The 11,926-nt window shown below is 36.3% G+C and overlaps 1 protein-coding gene across 3 annotated transcripts in view; it reads left to right on the top strand.

The window, feature by feature from the left end:
* LOC145246786 (very long-chain specific acyl-CoA dehydrogenase, mitochondrial-like) overlaps nt 1-11,926 on the top strand; it is a 296,798-nt gene that overhangs the window by 55,895 nt on the left and 228,977 nt on the right. The gene's annotated exons all lie outside the window — the stretch shown is intronic.

Here is an 11,926-nt window from a genome sequence, read left to right as displayed (position 1 = left end):
GTATACATGGGCGCAGTTGTACACTTGGGAACACGCGCACGTTGGCGCGATCGGATGTATTTATAGTTTTCGATGTAATGTGCATTTATTCATTAGCAGGACCCAAACGGGTCGTCAACTCATATGCCCATTGTTTTTAAAAATAAAAATGACGACTAGACATTATAACTACAATTTAAAAATAAAAATAAAAAATCTATTTATACTCAATTTTGTAAGGCACTCACACACAAAAATCTTAAAGATTACCAATAATATTTTTTCTTTTTTTAAGCAAAAAAAAATCAATAAAAAGTCTGCCGATACTGAAAAAAACAACAAAAAAAAAAACACTATCAAATCAAAAAGTCCCTTATTTTTCAGCGTTAATCTGAAACCTAACCTGAAAAAGGACATATATCAAGCTAGAATCAACTGTTCATGAAATAGTGTTGAAACAAGAGTTCTATTTTTTCAAATCTTAACTGAAAAAGTCATTAACATTTTACGATGTTCTAACATTTGCAAAGTCAAAAACAATATATATTTTTTCTTTTTTCTTTTCCTTACATTTATTTTTTCGAGCATCGTGTTTGAAGGATTTTTTTTTGTTTGTTTTACTTTCATGTAATAGACACATATATAGATATATAGAGTGATATCTCTTTGCATTTATTAGAGACTTCTTTTTCGTCTCTGTTTTTTCTTTTTTGTGTAGGGCACGTTTCTCACTTTTTTTTTTTCAATCGAAGGGTTATTTTTTTTTTTCAATACTCTTTTATTTTCATGTGATTAAGTTTCATGTGTGTGGATGTAGGAAGGGTACACTTTTTTTTTTTTAAAATTCTGAATCCGTCACTTGTATGTAAATTTCAGTTTCTTCATAGGTGCAAAACAATTTTTTTCAGGTTCTGAATGTTCTAAGTGCATTTTTTTGTTTTTGCGTTTGTGTGCACATGTGTATCGGTCTGCCATTTTTTATTTATGTTTTTTTACTTTTAAATTTCTTTTAAACCATACTTTTTAGATATTCGTTTATAGCCTAGAGTCTTTTCTTCTGCTTGAAATATATTTTCACTTCGTTCAGTTTTTAAAAGTGTGGACCATAATTTTTTTTATTCGCCTTATGGCTATTATCTTTGGTTATGCCATAGATTTTGTCAAAGTCAATATGGTCCCATCGCTTCCCCAGGGAAAGTTACTTGGTTGAGGAATGTCCTGTGAACACAACCAGCTCAATGGAGGAATAAACAATATCCCAACGATAAAGACATGGTTAGAAGTCTTAGAAACGGTTCCGTGAAGATGGGCCAGTCATTAGGGTCTATGTATCAAGATGACATCTTCACCTGGTGGCATTCTTCTTCCTTCGTGCTCCGGACCGCTCCGTTGTTTAATGGAGACATTTATGGCAGACACAAGAAAATGCGATACAATTGTAATATGTATGAAATATAATTAACTATTTTATTTTATATTATGTATACAATATATATTACAATACTTGTACAATTTACATATCCTACAATTGATTTTTCACTATTACTTAAACTAACTTCCATTAACTTGTGTTGCAAACACACTAATCAAATAACTCACATTTAATAATTTTTCATAATTCTTGGATATGTTACTAATTTCGACAATCATTTTTTATGATTTAACACTCATGATCCCCCCCCCCCTTACTAAAATAATAATTTAAAATATTGTCTGGGCTGTTATTTTCATTAAAAACACAACACTAAAATAACTCACATTTCATCATTTTTGATAATTGTAGTAACTTTGACAATTATTTTTCATGATTCAATCCACATTATCACCCCCTCTTACTAAAAGAATAACTTTGAAACATTGTCTAGGCTGGTTATTTCATAACAAACACACCAATAAAATAACTCACATTTCATCATTTTTTAAAATACTTGGATATGTTACTAATTTCGACAATAATTTTCAATGATTTAATCCACATTATCGACCCATTTATTGAAAAATTAACTTCGATACATTCTGCAAGTATATATTTCCAGTAACGTTTTACATGCCGGGCGATGGTGGGTACAAATATCACCCAATTATTTCTGCTCCCAGGCGATGCTGAGTGTTCTACTAGGAAACATCCCATGAATTGTATCTAATCCCAGGCCATGCGGGGTAATCTGCTAGTACATATGTCATGCTAGTGCAAGGTCATATAATCCAGGGCGATGCTGGGTGTTTTGCTAGTACATATACACCTATTTTATCTAATCCCAGGCTATGCAGGGTATTGTCCTAGATCATATATCCACCTATGTAATACAATCCCGGGCAACGCCGGGTATTTGGTTAGTACATATATCAACCAATTTTTTCTGATCCCAGGCGATGCCGAGTGTTCTGCTAGGAAACATTCCATGAATTGTATCTAATCTCGGGCCATGCCAGGTAATCTGCTAGGACATATGTCATGCTAGTGTAATGTCATACAATCCCTGGCGACGCTGGGCATTTTGCTAGTATATATACACCTATTTTATCTAATCCTAGACTACGCTGGGAATTCTGCTAATACATATATCATCCTATGTAATACAATTCAGTGCGACGCCAGGTATTGTATATTAATCTATTGGTATTCAACAATGAATCTATATCCAAGGGAGGTCACTTACATATTATGACAATGATTGCATATTATTTTAATGGTATTCGACAATGAAGCTACATTCAATGGAAGTCACTCGCATATTATAACAATTTTTATAAAAACAAAACCTCCCAATACTAAGAATGTCTTTCTGAATAATAATGTTTTTATTTTAGAATTTGGAACCAGCAATTTAGCGCTGTGTGATGTTTGGAATATGACATCTTGTCTCAATGGAGTATACGATAAATATATATTTTGCGAAAATAAGGAGGTGGTCATGCCTGGCATATCTAGCTTTAAAGAAACAAACGTCACTCGAAAATAAGGAGGCCGTAATGCCTGGCATGTCTAGCTTTAGAGAAACAAACGTCACCCGGTAATGAAATGTTTAGCTAAAGAAATGTAACACCGATTATACAAGTAATTTTAGCTAATTCAAGCGGCCTCACCGTCACCCCCCCTCCAGTTTAACAGGTCATGTGTCAATTATACAAAAATGAAAATGGTTGTTTATTTTTTAGCGTAAAGATAATGATTGGTCTTGTAATCTGTGAATATTTTTAAGCTTAATATTTTTTTCCCCTGATCATTGTTTCTTGACATTTTTCGTTATACTCTCATATATTTACTATTTTTAACTCGGTAATCACGTTGGAAACATTTCATAACGTGTAAGATAATATTAATTTGTACGATACTGACAGTTAATCTTTTAATTTGTGCAATACGAACAATACAAACATCGCTATTACAGCTTGCTGACGTTAAGATCACATGACATCACTTAGCAGTTTTTAAATAAAGGGTGACGCAAAAAAAAAACGGGCCCCATGTACACTTTATGTGGAAGAGTTGGGGGCCCTTTATTTTCTTTTTTTTGGTACTTATAAATATCTTTAGAATCGATTTAAAATTACGTAATGTTTAACGTTAAAATGTCACTTTTTTGGTGGGGGGCCTGCAGAAAAAGGGTCAGCTGACACACTCAGAGGGGTCTTTTTGAGCCAAAATTTCGATATTTGTTGTCTGGAGGGTTGGGCTTCAATATGATACAAAGTTTGCTAATTTTTGTTCTGTTTGTTGAAAGTTTTTAGCGGACATACAAACACACACACTCACACACATTTTGCCTTTTATATATTAGACTAGCGGGGGGTACCCGGCATTACCCGGGTGTTTAGAGGTGTGTGTGCTCGAGCGGTGGGGGGGGGTAATCAAAACATAAGAATAAGCGAAGTAAATATTTTTAAATATTAAAAATTAAATTAGAATTTATTAAAAATTAAATATTATATAAAAAATATTAAAACTTAAAAAAATCGAAAAAAACACAAAAAGCTAACGTAAGGCAAACGAACGATGTTAAATATAAAAATCGGTAAAACAAAAAAAGGAAACAAAAAAACGTTAAAACTTCTTTGAAAAATCTGAAAAATAAAAACCAAAAAAAAACAAACTTCAATATTAAAATTTAAAAAATTGGTGGGTACCCGCCGTTGCCCAGGTGTTTATGGGTGTGTGTATTCAATCGGAGGTGGGGGTTGTTAATGAAAACCTAAGAATAAGCGAAGTAAAAACAAACAGAAAACGAACCTTATGTGAAAAATGGCTTAAATAACCCTGCTTCAATATTAAAATTTAAAAAATTGAAAAAAAAAAGACATCTCACACCACGATTCGAACCCAAAACCTTTAGATAATGACCCAGCGCTCTAACCAACTGACCTAAGACGACGTATATGAAATTAGGTCATTTTTTAAAATCTTTAAACTAAATCAGGTTACGACGTTGTATGACGCATGCGTAGAAGCGACATCGTCATGAGAGGATGGTTTTTGCTGACCCCCCCCCCTGTAGAAAACTATTGATTTCAGAGTGAAGGAATTAACGTTTTTGGCCAATTTTTCGATATTTGTCGGGCGAAGGATCGGGCTTTAAAATGACACCGATCTCGTGAAAATCCGTGAACTGTGCCGAAAGTTTTTAGCAGACATACAAACACACACACACACACACACACACATACATATATACATTTTTGCTTTTATATATATAGATTATAAACTAGCTGTATCTGGCATCGTGTCACTGTTGCTCATCTTGTGTAAATGGACACATCCCCTCCACCACCACCAAAGCAAAAAAGACTAAATTCATTTTTTTAGGAAGGAATTAGTGTGGCAAATTAGAGCGAGAAAAAATATAAACTGTTGTAGGTAGTGTTGACGCCATAAAATGTTTGGGTTTTTTTTCGGCATAAAGAAATGTACAAAGTGAGCAAAAGAGAGGAAATAAAAACTTTTGTAGATAATGTTGATGACATGAAATGTTTGTTATTTTTTCTTCGACATCGCTGTGAAATGTTTTTTTTTCTTCTGCATGAAAAGAAATGTAAAAAGCGAGAGAGAGAGTTGGGAAGAATATATACTGAGGAAGAGAGAGAGAGGAAATGAAAACTGGTGTTGATGATACCATAAAAAGTAAGAAAATGAACGCAGCAATTTACTCAGTAGTCAAATAGGTATCATTGCAATGCCATATTTGAATGGTACATTAGCGTTCGTTTAGCATGCTAATACCGTTAATCTGGAATATAGGAATGGTCAGAGCTCAGCCAATCAGGATGAGTGGAATTAGTCTGGGGAGACTTTTTTATTTTATTTTTTTTAATCAGAAAAAGGAAAGATTGTTATGTCTATGAGTTACAAAGAGTGCAAGCACAATATATGTGTAATGTGCATATTTCCCCCCAGTGTTGACTGGGCATGGTAGGAGTGTTGAATAGCGGGGGTACATATTGAGGCAACATCTCACAGTATAATGGGGATATATATATCGGATGGACGAGACATTTGTGTGATATTTTCACACACTTTGAGATATTGTTTGTATAACGGCATAAACGGCAACAATGATGACCATGACAATTTTTATTTGTTCATTATTATTATTAATACGGTGCTGAGAGATATGATGCAACAGTTTTTGTTTATGCATATAGAGGGGAGAGTCATTATTGATGATGGTGGTGGAGACACATAATACTTGGAGGGAGTTATACAAAGTATATTTACAGGTGATAGACAAAAACATATTTACCTTTCAGTTGTAATGATGATACAAAGACAGTTTACAGATATAAATGATGATTCTTTTATTCTTTATTCGATCAGCTGGTTGATTGATGAATCAGGAACTCAAGCTCTTATGATTACATGGTCTCATCTTCCCAACTTCGCCTCCAAGGGGCGTCAGTTCCCAGTCTGATCAACTCCACTCTAAGTTGCTCTCTCTGTCTGACTCTCACTCTCCCTTACTTCGAACACTGTCTCAATATATTAGGAATCTCCTTTCTTTATGACGTGAAAGTGTGCCTCACCATGTGAAATTCATTCACATGGATTTTACTTATGTATGTCCAAACATGCTTTTGACACACAAAGAACTTCCCAATTTGAACTGTTCCAAATTTAAAATATTTGTTAATCATTATTTCTAAACTGCATTGTTCATATCTAACTCTGACATAAATAATATTTAGTTATTTTCAAGAACAATGCCAATCGTTCTACATTCCTAGGATTTCAATATGTATTCTTTTTTAACTTTTCGTATTAAGTTCAATTCTAACTTTTTCAAATATCATTTTAAAACTTATCTAGTTTGTTCTTTTACTTACTGGGGTCTGTTCCCTTCTCATGTAACAGGAGGACTTGATATTTAGAGGGACTACTTCCTCTAAAGATGGTTGTGATTGCTATGGTGTTGCTTCTAGGATGAAATGTGATAATTTTTTATAACAACTGTGTCTAAAATGTTGTTCTAAAGTTACATAAATGTAATTTTTAATATAGTTTCTCTGTATGAGCTGAATAGCAAAATTATTTCGTATTAGACCTAATATTTGCTAATGATTTTCATCTGAGGAGATGAGCGAGCATCGAAAATCCATGGGTTAAGGGAAAAAACTCTGAATTGTATTTTTTGTTGAAATAATAAATTTCCGTTTTGAAAAAAAAATATTTTTCTGATTGAAATTTAACTAAAAAACAAAAAAGCCGGGAATTATTCTCTATTACAGTAGATGAAGTTAGGACTTTATTTAAATAATATACTTAATATATACTATACTATCAGCTTGCTTGTATTGAAAATGCTTGCTTCCTTGCTAGCCAATCAAACCATCTAATATAGTTAGTCTTGCTTTCAATTATATTTGAAACTAAAATACACAGTGACATTAGATACGTCGCTAGGACTATTACATAATAGATATATAATGCTTTGAGCTTGACCAAACTGACTGCATTTAATTATTAATCCCGACGCGCTATATACGAATAGTTTTTTTCTCATTACGTTACAAGCACCCTTACTGGATTGCTACATATATCCAATATGTACTTTGCCTCCAAGACGACTGCCTATGTCCGATTTGCATGTTAAGTTAAAAAAAATAATTTTTTCTTCTCTTTTCAAACTAAACGTTACTTGGCACTCAAAACTCTAATAATTAATCCTAATTGTATTCTGTAAGTTTAATCCTCTCCTGAAACCTAACAATCTGCTCTACTCCCCAAGCTGCCACTATCACTCATACAATACACCCGACTTAGATGGGGGTCTTTAGCTTTCAGCCCTTAACATTCGCATGCTGACCGATTCGAAGTCATGATCACTAAACATCTGTACATTTCTACCCCTTAGGCATGCATTAGTTCATTTTTATCCAGGTGGATACTCACTAACAACAGTCTGTACTTAGATATACAACTATCTATATTACATAGCAATAGCTTAGCTTAGCAATGTTAAATACAAAAACTGAACCGATAGTCTATAATGCAAAATACAACTTCCTGATTTTTAAACGAAAGCTAATGATATCTTCAGTAGAAATGGTAATCTACTTAATACCTACAATCTCCATATATTCGTATCTACTGGAAATATGCCCATATATCTATTTATTGTACTAAACATACTGTATACGGCATAGCATATAATTTACTCCCAATTATACCTGCACTGTAATGTACTTCATATCAAAAATGACGTTACTTGTATCTATTGAATATACAACTTAACCCTCCTGCTATCTAAAATATTCAGAGATTGTACAATTTTTTCTAATTAATTCGTAATACCATACCATTCTGCAACGCATTATCCTATTCCTAAGCCAACATAAAAATAAGAAAAGGAAACTTTTTTTTTTTTTTTAACCTACAGGAACAAACAAACCATGTCAACTCCTTCCAACAGACCTGTTTGCAAATATAGCTGCTTCCACTGCATGAACTCTTACTCAGCTCCTCCTCCAATAACAAACAATGAAATAGCAATGCTCTGTAATCACTTTGAGGAGTATAATTTTTCAGTTGATATATAACCCTTATAAACTAACCTGTTAACGTTAACCACCAACGCGGAGGTGCAGAAATACCTGGATTAGGACCCAGGTGTGAGGAAAACCCTCTTGGTGCTGATGGACCCATAGATCTTCCCAGGTCATCCGTCTAGGAGAAGGAAAACTTTGAAGCTAAACCTAAAGGGAGGAAGGCCTCTCCAGTCTTAGATGACAACCTTCCTAGAGCTGGTGACTCAAACAAATTACCGATCTGCAAACCTAAACTGCTTAAGGAGTAGATAGGCACTGTCTATTGCCCAGCTTCCATACTCCTTCTTTGCCTACTAGCTAGGCATAGAGGTCGCATCACAGGGAGTCGACAGACCTTCAGTGGTCGATCTTGTTTCCTGATTAGGGCAATGAACGCCGTTTTCCCCACTCCCGACACATCCCATCCCTTAAACTGGGCACTTCGGAGTGCTTGAATGCCATAATGCCAGTACAAGTAGATTGGGTTGACCACCATTTGATGGGTTGAGGGATAGACAGTTCCTGACTGCTGTTCCCGACTGGTAGTACAGGAGCCCTAACTCTTTGGTAGCACTTAGAGCGGCTCCTCCATCAACATTTGTATAGTATCGGGTTGTTTGTAGTGCCATGTTGTGCATGGTAAGGGACCCTGTACTCATCCCCGTTGGGCTATCCCAAGGCCACAATCCTAGTAGATGGCAGGACAACTGATGGTTTGCTTGTGTTGCATGTCTGGTATTCTGCATAACCACTTGTTCAGCATCCCTTACCTAAACTGAAACTCTTAAAAAAAAATGACAGTACAATAAAAAATTATACTAAAACTAGGCCCAAACTCAATCAAAACCAACCTGCCTCCTCCTTTGAGGCTTGCATTTACAAACATCCGTGGCTTAGAACTAATTTAAATGTTGTCAAAGCATTTCTCCTAACAAATGCCCTGGATATCTTAGCACTAAGTGAGACTAACCTACACGCCTCCATCCCCTCTAACTACTTTAACATGCCTGGATATCTCCCAATCTGCCGTAAGGACTCTGATTGACATATGCACGGGCTTGGAGTATATATTCGGAACACTCTCCTCTTGACTAGAGAAACTAAACTAGAATCGGACGATCAAGCCTTTATGTGCTTTAGACTTAACGTGCAACATAACATTAGCTACTTTTATTTTCTCTACCGCTCTCCCTCGACCCAGGACTGTACCTTAATAAACAAAGTCTCTGACAGCATAGATACAGGACTTTCCCTCGACACTAGCGCACAAGTGCATGTGTTTAGTGATTTCAATGTCCACCACAGCAACTGGCTTGGATTCTCTACTCACACAGACGCAGCGTGTATGACTACATATAACTTCTCTATATCTCATTCCCTATCACAGATGGTTACGTTTCCAACCCGTTTCCCAGACCAGCAAGAACAACACGCATCACTTTTAGATCTGTTTCTGACCACAGTTCCTGATGACTGCGTAATGCCCACAGCCCACTTGAGAACGCCGATCATGCAATGGTAATAGTTGAAATAGCCCTAAACTTTAGAGCCAAAACCGAAGAGCCACTACTCAAAATGACGAGATATTGTAAAAAGGCTGACTGGGAAGCCATCAGGGATCTCATCAGGGACGCCCCATGGCAAAATATCTTTTCACTTTCTGCTGAAGTGCACAAATGAGACCACTGAATGGTTCAAAACAGTAATTGGAGCACATGTTCCCCCACGGAAATTTTATAGCAAGTTCCACTCTCCTCAATGGTTTACTTCTATTTGTGCAGTCACCATCGCGCAAAGGCAGCATGCGTACCACAGATTTAACTGACATAAGTCCAGTTCAAACAGACAGAAGTATATAGAAGCCAGAAGTAACTGTAAGAAAGAAATAGCGACATCTAAGAGAGAATTTACTGAAATCACCAAAAAACGCATCGAAGCACAGAAATTAGGAACTTGTGACTTCTGGAAAATCTACAACAGTGTAGTAAATAATGGGCAATCAACAATCCCCCCCACTATCCAACAATCATGAGGTTGTTTGCTCTGCAACTGAGAAGGCTAACATACTTACCAGTCGGTTTGCCTCCAACTGCACACTGGACCCTCCCAACCACCCCCTCCCTGACTTTCCTTTGCGGACAGACGCCACACTAGATGATCTGAAAATCACCTCTTCTCAGGTGCATGCTATCATAAGAAATCTTGACACTGCAAAAGTATGTGGACCTGATTTCATCCCGGCTGTGCTATTAAAAAAGTACTCCGCCAAAGTAGCTCCAGTTCTCTTCAAACTTTACAACAAATGCCTTAATGAATCTTGATTTCCTGCCTGCTGGAAAACTGCTTCTGTAGTACCAGTTTTCAAGAATTCTGGCGAAAGAACTGACCCAGTAAATTATCACCCCATTAGCCCCCTCCAACTTTTTGCCAAAATATTTGAGACAATAATTAACCAAGCTCTAGTCACCTTACAGATGCTAAACTTCTGACCAACAATATGGATTTAGACAGGCCCGTTCAACAGCAGGCATCCTAACTGTAATCTCAGAACGTATATACCAGTCACTGGACAAAGCAGGGGAGGGTAGAGCGATAGCTCTAGATATATCTAAGGTATAGGGTATAGCATGAAGGTCCTCTAAGAAAATCAGATCATATGGTATCACTGGAAGAATACATGACATAATTAAATCCTTCTTAGAGAAGAGAAAAATCCAGGTTGTTTTCGTACATCTAAACAATATGATATAAATGCGGGAGTGCCTCAGGGGTCTATCCTGGGACCTCTATTATTCCTAATATTCATAAATAACCTCCCTGACAAAATTGCCTGTGAGATGGGTATATATGCTGATGACATCACACTCTATAACAGACACGACAGGAAATCAAATGAACACACATCTAAAGAAATGGCAGAAGCACTAGAGGATGACCTCCGATCTGTAGTGGAATGGGGACATAAATGGATGGTCACATTCAATGCTGCCAAGACTAAACTCGTTTCCTTCAATAATTACAAGAAACTTTCTCTACCACGAATAGCAATGGCCAATGACTCTTTATCTGAAAATACATCCTTTCAACTCCTCGGCCAAACGCTCTCGGGAAACATGAGTTGAAACAATTACATCGAGAGTATTACCAGGACTGCTGCGAAGAAGGTAGGTTCTCTCTACCATGCTAGAAAGATACTAATGCCCAAAAATATCCTATACCGCTATAAGGCCACCATTTGCCCATGTATGGAGTATTGTTCTCATATTAGGGCTGGTGCATCTACCACTAGTCTCTCACTCCTAGACAAGGTTCAAAAGAGAGTCGCCAATCTGATAGGTCCTGAACTGTCATCTAAACTTCAGCCCCTGTCCCATCGACGAAATGTTGCATCCCTCTGCCTTTTCTACAAGTACTTTAACGGCGAATGCTCTGACGAACTGTAAGCACTTGTACCCCCTCGACGTAAATACCCCCGACAAACTCGACAAGCCGCTAAATCCCACCCCTTCACAGTAGAGATCCCTAGATGTAAAAGAGCTTTATACTCCAGTAGTTTCTTCCCCAGGACAGCTAGACTTTGGAATTCCCTTCTGGGTCCCTGCTTCCCCAACTGTACTGACATGTAGAAGTTCAAGTGCAACGTGAACTGACATCTTGCTGCCCAACTCCCTACACAGTACTCCTGATGCCTATGTCCCTGATAGTAATCCCCTACAACAAAGTAGCAATATGCCTTGTTTGGGGTGAAAATGTAATTAAAAAAAATAAATAAATAAGTATGTGTATATATTTTTAATTTTGTGGAGTTCTGCTTCCATTTGGAGGTTTTAAAAAAATTTTAATTCAACTTTTTGGCATCTGTATTCTTTCTTTAAAGTAATTGTAATTCTTTCTTCAAAATAATTTTTTAATGATGTTTTTATAAATA

Source organism: Euprymna scolopes, chromosome 24 (assembly GCF_053919585.1).
Source record: "Euprymna scolopes isolate OS-2025 chromosome 24, ASM5391958v1, whole genome shotgun sequence".
In the NCBI taxonomy this organism is placed as follows: domain Eukaryota; kingdom Metazoa; phylum Mollusca; class Cephalopoda; order Sepiida; family Sepiolidae; genus Euprymna; species Euprymna scolopes.
The sequence above is the reverse complement of the archived record's forward strand: the minus strand, read 5'-3'. Positions and strand labels throughout refer to the sequence as shown.